The sequence below is a fragment of the Camelus bactrianus genome, chromosome 2 (assembly GCF_048773025.1).
Source record: "Camelus bactrianus isolate YW-2024 breed Bactrian camel chromosome 2, ASM4877302v1, whole genome shotgun sequence".
Classification (NCBI taxonomy): domain Eukaryota; kingdom Metazoa; phylum Chordata; class Mammalia; order Artiodactyla; family Camelidae; genus Camelus; species Camelus bactrianus.
The window spans coordinates 17,028,309-17,035,995 of NC_133540.1; positions in this window are offsets into that span (position 1 = coordinate 17,028,309).

Genomic DNA, 7,687 nt, shown 5'->3' on the forward strand with positions numbered 1-7,687 from the left:
GGAAGAAGGAAGAGCCGGAGCCAGAGGCCCCCAGAGTGAGGGGGAGAGTGTGGGCGGAGAGGCAGAGCACGCTGGGTCCTGAGGCCTTTGTGACGACTTTGGCTCCTAATGAAATGGTGACCCGTTTAGTGAGTTTTGAGGGGAGGGGTGATGTAGTCCAACTTAAGCTTTTGTGTTTGTGTTTTTTTGTGGGAGGTAATTTATTTATTTTAATGAAGGTGCTGGGGATTGAACCCAGGATCTCTTGCATGCTAAGCATGCGCCCTACCACTGAACTACACCCACCCCCTCAATGTATGCTTTTACAGGCTCCCTCTGACTCTGTGTTGGATGAGAGATTGTAGGAAAGCAAAGATGGAAACAGGAGGCTATTGGTGTCCAGGAAGGGCTGAAGGTGGCTCTTAGGAGGGCAGGGAGCAGGGAGCAGGTGGTTAATGAAGACAGAGTATCCAGAATTTTCTAACAAGCTGGATTTGCTGTCTGTGTGTGTAAGAGAAAGAGAGAAAGAACATTGTTCCAACATCTGGACCTGGACAATGGGAGGGATGTCCTCTCCATCCACAGGGGATGGAACAAGGTGGGGCTGAGCAGGTGGAAAGGGGCTAGTATCAGCTCAGTTCTTCAATGTCATGGTTAAGGGGTGTATTACATATTGCCACAGAAATGCCTAATAGGTAGAGGAGTCTGTTTTCTTTTTCTTTTTAACATTTAAAAAATAAAATTTAAATGTATTAATTGTATTATGTGAATGATTTGGGAATTTTGTTTCATGCCAAGGTATATGTTATATATAGCCAAATGGAAAATATATCAGAAAAGAGGAGAAATGAGGGCTTTCACATAAACTGACTGTCCATAACGTAGGTAAAATTTCAATAAAACCAGTCTTCAGTGCAAAAACCTCATCTTGGTGTTACATAAAAATAAATGAAAAAGGACTATGTTGATGTATCATTATTTCATGTTACATAATAGCCCCAAACAAACACACTGTTTAACTATGAGGCTTGTAGACATACTATTCGCTTTTTTCATATAAATACAGAAATGCAGAAAGTTTCTAAGGTAGAATAAGCATCTTAGTGGAAATAATACAGATTTGAGCATTTTACATGATATATATATATTTACTGATACAAAATTTGGAAAAGTAATTACATAGTAGAACATATGTATGAATGTGAAAGCAAGATAAATGAAAGAAAAAGAATGTGAGTCTCAGGGATAAAGGTCCAGATGGAAAGGGCAAGTCAGGGAGTTTTGGAGAAATTGAGAAATTGATGGCATGCCAATTTCCAAGGCTGGGTTGCTTCCACCAAAGGAATAGCAGAGAGAGAGATGAGAGGCCCAGGAGCCAACCCTGGGGCACACCCACAGTATATGTTTGGGAAAAAGAGGATACATTGGCAAAGGACCAGCCAGTAGACCAAAAGCAGAAAGCAGACAGAGTCATGGGCTGGAGTTTGAGTGAAGCAGGAACACGGGGGAGGAGGGATGGAAGAGCTGGGTCAAATGCTGCCGAGGGGCTACGTATGATGAGGACTGAAAATTGACTGCTATATTTAGCAACGTGGGGTCACTGATGGCCTTGACAGGGCAGTTTCCATAGAGCGAGGGATCAGGGGAAGAGCCAGAGTGGGTGTAAAAGGGGATGGCTCAAGAGAAGATGCAGACAGTGTGTTTAAACAACTCCTTAAAGATTTGCTTCAAAGACACAGGGTGGCAATTGGTGGGGGTGAATTAGGGTCAAGGAGTGCTGTTTGTTTCTTTTAAGAAGATGGACGTTTATATACTGATTGGAGCCAACTAGCAGGAGAACAAAATAGATGAGGTAGTGAAAGAGAGGATGGTTTTGGGAGTGACAACCCAGAGAAGATGGGAGGGATGGGGCCCTGGGGACTTTTCGAGGAATTGGCTTTCGATGTCACCTGTAATAAGAGGTGGGGCACTGAGAGTGAGGTCACAGACAACAGTAGGTGAGTGGATGTGCCGGGAGTTGCTTGTGAAATTTCTCTTCTGTTGGCTTGTTTGCTTGTTCAAAGTAGAAAAGTAACCTTACCAGCTGAGGGACGAGGAGGAAGAAAGAGTTACTGGAGCCATGAGAAGAAGATAAGAAAGAGCCTTCCAGGGAGAATGGGACAGTGAAAAGAGCAGGGGGAGACGGGGGAGTGCGTGCCCAGAAAGTTACATTTTCTCTTTGACGTCCCCAAATGTGTGATGTGTGATTACCCTTCCTGCTGTCTACGAAATAAAAATTAAGTATGGTTCAGAGGAAATGCTATTTCATTCTAAGAGGCTACCTGTTTCTCAGGAATGGTCATCTTAAACTGCAAATATTACAAGAAATGTTGAAAAGATGAACCTGTGTACCTAAAATCCCCTATTTTCTATTAATCTGGTTACTATTCAATTCTCCTATCAATAACTCATAACCAATACTGCCATGATGGAGGTATATTGATGCTTAAAAGGAAATGAGATCTGTATCCTTTTCCTAAATTCCATGGCTTCCTTAATATGCAGTTCCCCTTGGAATTTAGGAATGTCTGGTATAAGAAGTGAGAAACAGTTTGAGAAAATCCCGGCTCAGAATTACACAGCACAACCGCATCTCAGAAGTATATACAGCCGTAAAGAATTTTAGAAGCAAAACTCCTTAACTACTCTTAAAGACTTTTGCAAACCTGGGCCTGCCCAGATGTTTCCAAACTGGAAAGGGACTCCAATCACTTGCCTGGTACCGGACCAGAGGCTGGCCAGCCTTTTCTGTAAAAGCGAGAGAGTAAATATTTTCAGTTTTGCAGATCATTTTGTTGTAACCATGCAGGTCTGCAATAAGAAAGCTAAGAGCACTGGGAGACAGGAAACAAATGGGCATGCCCACACCCTCCCTTCCACTCAGGGCAGCTTCTCTGTGGTGGGGAGTTTTGCCACAATCACTTGCTTCTTTGTTTCCATTGGTTTCTTTGTTTCCACCTTACTGCTCAAGCTCAGAAATTCAGGTGGGCCTGGTCCTTCAGCATCCATGCAGAGAGAAGGCTGAGCAGGGGTGGGAACCCCACCTGATGGAGAAGAGAGATTGCTGGGAGGGACACTACGGTGGCCACCATGACACGAGACAATCACACCTTCTGGGGTGAAAGGGAATGAAGACAAAGGAGGGACAGAGCAGTGGGACCCCTAGGTCGCCTGCCAGGCTTTCTCTCCCTCCACAGCCACCCTGGGTGCCTGGGGGTTGTTGGGCTTCAGCTACGGTGATTAGGATGAAGGGACTCAATATAAAGGACCCTCCACCTCCTCACTAGGTTCCAAACGCAGCCCCTCTAAGTCCACCCTCTGAGTTTCTGGAACTCAGCTGGAAGAATATTCTGGAAGAATACATGAGCAGGCCAGACCCAGAGCCCAAGCCAAACACGACGGTGGCCACGTGGGGTTGTAACCCCATGCTCAGTGGTAGGGGACTCCTTGCAAATCTGCAGAAATCCCTGTTCCACCTCATTCCTGGGGGAAACCCCAGATTTCCTCCTGCTCTGTCTGTTCTTCTCTTGATGCTATTGTCCTGGATGGATGCAGAGTCCTTGAACCTGGCCCTCCAAACGTACATAAGCAGCCTGTTCAATAAAACAAATTATGCACTTTTTCACATTTGCCAGTTTTTTGATTCCAGAAATTTTGCGGGACTCATTCTCACAGTCTCCTGTGCCCCCACCACTTGGTGGCCCTCTGCTCATGGAAACACGATTTCCCACAACTGCACCCTGCCTCCCAGCTGGTCAGAGGGGAGTGTCCCACAAAGACACAGGTGTTTGTGAGGATCCTGCCCCCAGCAGAAAGCCTACTCCTGGAGCTACGGACAGGGATCTGGCCTCCTGAGCCACTCAGCTCTAATTCAAAGCCTAAACTGGGGGCCCCGAACATTGCTGAATGAATTTCTGAGTCACCTGGGCTGGAGGGGCCTGATTTTTCTTTCCAGGAATGGATGTAACGCAGCCTCCATTTTCAGGGCTGACATTCATGAAGGATCTAGTTCCCCCAACTGCACCCGAGGAAGGAGAGGCCCTTCCATCCCACTGGTTAGAAACCCAGCCCAGGGGAGTTCCAAAGCACCGCATTGCTGTCAGGTCCAGCATCCCTGCAGAGTGGCCCCTGCCCTTGAATGAGCCCCTTCCCTGGGCCTTCCCTGCCCCGACATGACCACACCCCAGGCTGTGCCAGAGCTCTGGGGCTCTGCGTGTCCAGGGCACACAGTTGGGACCTGAGCCAGGTGTCCCCTGGGCCTCAAGGGGGAGAGGTCTGCCTCTGCATCAGGGGAAGGTGATCCCACATGGCTGGCAGGACACTCTCAATATGGACCTCCAGGAGCCCAGGGAGCAGTTTCCCTGCAGGTGTTAGAAGCCATCATCAGGAGGGCAGGCCCCTCTTTGTGCAGACCATCCCGCAGTGCTGGGCCCACGTGCTGACCACAGAAACCTACTTGCCCCCAGGTTACCCCAGGCACAAATTCTTCACTTGGTGACCTGGGTACCACGGGCTCATTGGCCATCCCATGAGGGTGGTCCTTGCAGGCATGGTCTCCAGGTGCTCCCGTTAAGAAATCCCCCTGGGTTTCTGTGGTCACAGAGCCCACATCAGAAGATTCTAGTCCTGCAGTGAGCCCCACAGCAGTCACCTCCCCTGTGCATGTCCAGGGACAAATGACAGCAATTTATTGCCAGTAATCGTGGTGAACAAGGGGGTGGGATTCCATACTTAGTTCAGGATCCTGGTAACTCACTCTGCACCCCAAAAAGCATCCATGAGAAATGTGTGTATTGGGATATCTGTGCCCCTAGAAGAGCTGTTCCTCAGGGCTCCTGGGACCCTCCAGCCCCTCTCAAGGTTCTCAGAGCTTGGGTCTAAATTTCTATCTCCCTCCTTTGGTGTACAGCCACCTGAGTCTCTTGAACATGGGTCACTTTATTGCATGACTTGGCATGTTCTTAGTGCTCGTCCTCCACCCCTGCACTAGACTCCCACGATGTTCCCACTGACCCTTGGCTCCCTGAGTGGGTCAGGGGGCCCTAAGTCTGCACCCTTCACTCTCCTCCTCTACCCCCAACCCTGAGGCCACCCCTAGGTGGACTGGGAGGTGTTTGTAAATGAGTCTTACACAAGGACATGACTGGACAAAGCAGGGCCCCATCCCCGGAAAGCACACCTGCTCCCTTCTCTGAAGAGGACCCCACAGCCCCACATTGCCTCCCAGGGGTCTACTCAGCACACAGTCCCCCAGTTCTGGGCAAGGCGTCTCCCTGGAATCCTTGCTTCCAGGCAGAGTCTCTCTGTCTGTCTTCTGAGTTTAGAGTTGTTCTCATGTTCCTGAGCACCAAGGTGCCCAGCACAGACCCTTCAGTGACCTGAAGAGACAAGGAAGATATGTGGCCACAGGTCTCACAGGACACACCTGCTGGGACCCCAGGCCAAAGGGCCGTCCTTCTGCCTTCTCAGGTGTGGATCCCGTGGTACCTTTTTGCAGGGGGCCCAAATGGGGAGTGGGGCCCAAAGCAGTTCATGGGGCTCTCTGGGCAGGGAAGACTTGGGCCAGGCAGCCTTGCCTGGTTTCCCTGCTGGGGCACTCTAAAAACCCCCGCTCCTCTGGCTGTGGCTGGAGGCCCCCCCAAACTTCAGGGCGGGGCCCTTTCTCTCAGCCTCCACTGCCTCCAAAGACACGCTGGCGCTGGCATGGGGAAAGAGCTTTCTTGCCCTCTTGTGGCCAAGTTGCCAGAGGTGGATGCTGCGGGGAGCTGGAGAGAGAGGTAGCACTTGCTCAGATGTGAGTGGTTAGGCAATTTGACACCTTGTCAACTAGCCTTAAACATTGGAAAGAGGGCTTTCCCGGGAAAGCTGGAAGTTACTTTCAGTAATTTGTTTAAAGGTTTCCTTTTTTTTTTTTTTTCCCTTAAAGACTCATAAAACCTCTCCCAGGTCATTCCTGGTATGGACCATTATCCAGGGATCAATCGGGAAATGCAGGAAGAGAGGGGTGGGGGTGGGGGAGAGGGGAGGGGAGGTCATAGCCCACGGAGAGGAGATGCCCCTCCCAGGAGCCACAAACTGGGCAGTGGCTGCTGGCATCCAGCTCTCCTGTTCTCAGGCCCATTTCATCTGTGGGGTGTTTCCAAAGGAAAGAATGGTGGAAGGGCCATGGAGGACCCCTAGACCTCCCAGAATAGACAGGGGGAGCAGAGTCACCATGCTGGCCCAGGGCTTGGAGACAGACCTGCAGTGGAGACCACAGGTCTTCTGAGAAGCCAGTTTTGAAATAAAGGCAGTATGCGCTGGAATACCCATTTCGAGCAATTGCTTCATCCTAGACATGTAATTTACATAGTTCTTCTCACCACGAAACTCTGTGTTCCCAACACGCTACATGAATGACGGCTTCAACACACATTCATTTCTGAGATGTGAACAAGTGGAGAGCCGCTCTTTCATCCAGCATAATGGGCATGGTCACACCTAGGAACGCTTACCAAGATTTCTCAGCAACAGCCAATTTCGAAATAAATGCAGTGTGCGTAGGAAAAGCCGGTTGGAGTGAGGGCTTCCCCATACACATGTAAGTTATATAGTTCCCCTCACCATGAAACGCTGTTCCCAACATGCTACATGCATGAAGGCTTCGACACACATTCAGTTTTAAGAAGTTAGCATGTGGAGAGCCGCTCTTTCATTCAGCATAAACAGCATGGTTACACCCAGGAAGATTTACTCAGATGTCTCAGCTGGTTCCTTCACCCAGATTCAAAATAAAGGCATTTTGTGCTGGGAAAGCCTGTTGGAGAGTGTTCAGAGCTGTTTCGGGCTCTGTCCCAGCTGGAGGGTGCAAACCCCAACCTCCAGAAAGAGGGTCCAGGCCCCCACCCGCCAGGTGGTGTTGCTTTTGTTGGGGAACAGTGATCTTTGGGTTAGATATTTTGTGGCTCTCTCTAAAAACTGCTTTGACTTAAGTTTGCATCCTAGTCACCAGTTCCAGGGCAACAGAAAAAGCATACCCTACATCCCTTTGCACTCAAATCTTCCCTAAAGAGCAAATATTTGCCCATGAAAATACCAGCTGCTCTTCTAAGGCCCCTAAATACCCAGCAGTGTGGGCGGTGCACTCTTGATCGGGGACAGGAGGAGAGGGACCAACGGTCCTCCGGCAGGCTTGTCCCTGTGTGGCAGCTGTGCTGTGGGTGCGTGGTGGGGAGGGCCATGCAGGGAATCCTGTTTGAGGGGCCCCTGTGCACGTCTGCATTATGGTCTGAGGTTTCATACAAAGGTTCCAGGCATCCTAACTGGTCAGATACAGCCCCCACCCTCGGGCTGGAACCACCAGGAGCTCAGTATCTGTAACAGGGACAGTGCCCGGTGTGGGGAAAGGTCATGGTACATTCTGTGGGCGGGGGGGGTGGTGCTGGGGAAGGCATGGGGTGCAGTGAAGGGTGGAGGGGACAGGGTCCCTTGCTTGGGGGTGAGAGTTCTTGGGGAGACCACAGAGCATGGCACACACCATCCCCACCCCATACCCCAAATTCCTAGCCCCACCAACACAGGGGCCGCTCTGCGCCCTCTCACCATGGCTCTCCTGTGAGACCGCACCCAGCCTGGCATATGGCACCCTTGCCCTACCTCCCCTCTTGGGACAGACACTGTCTTCTTGGAA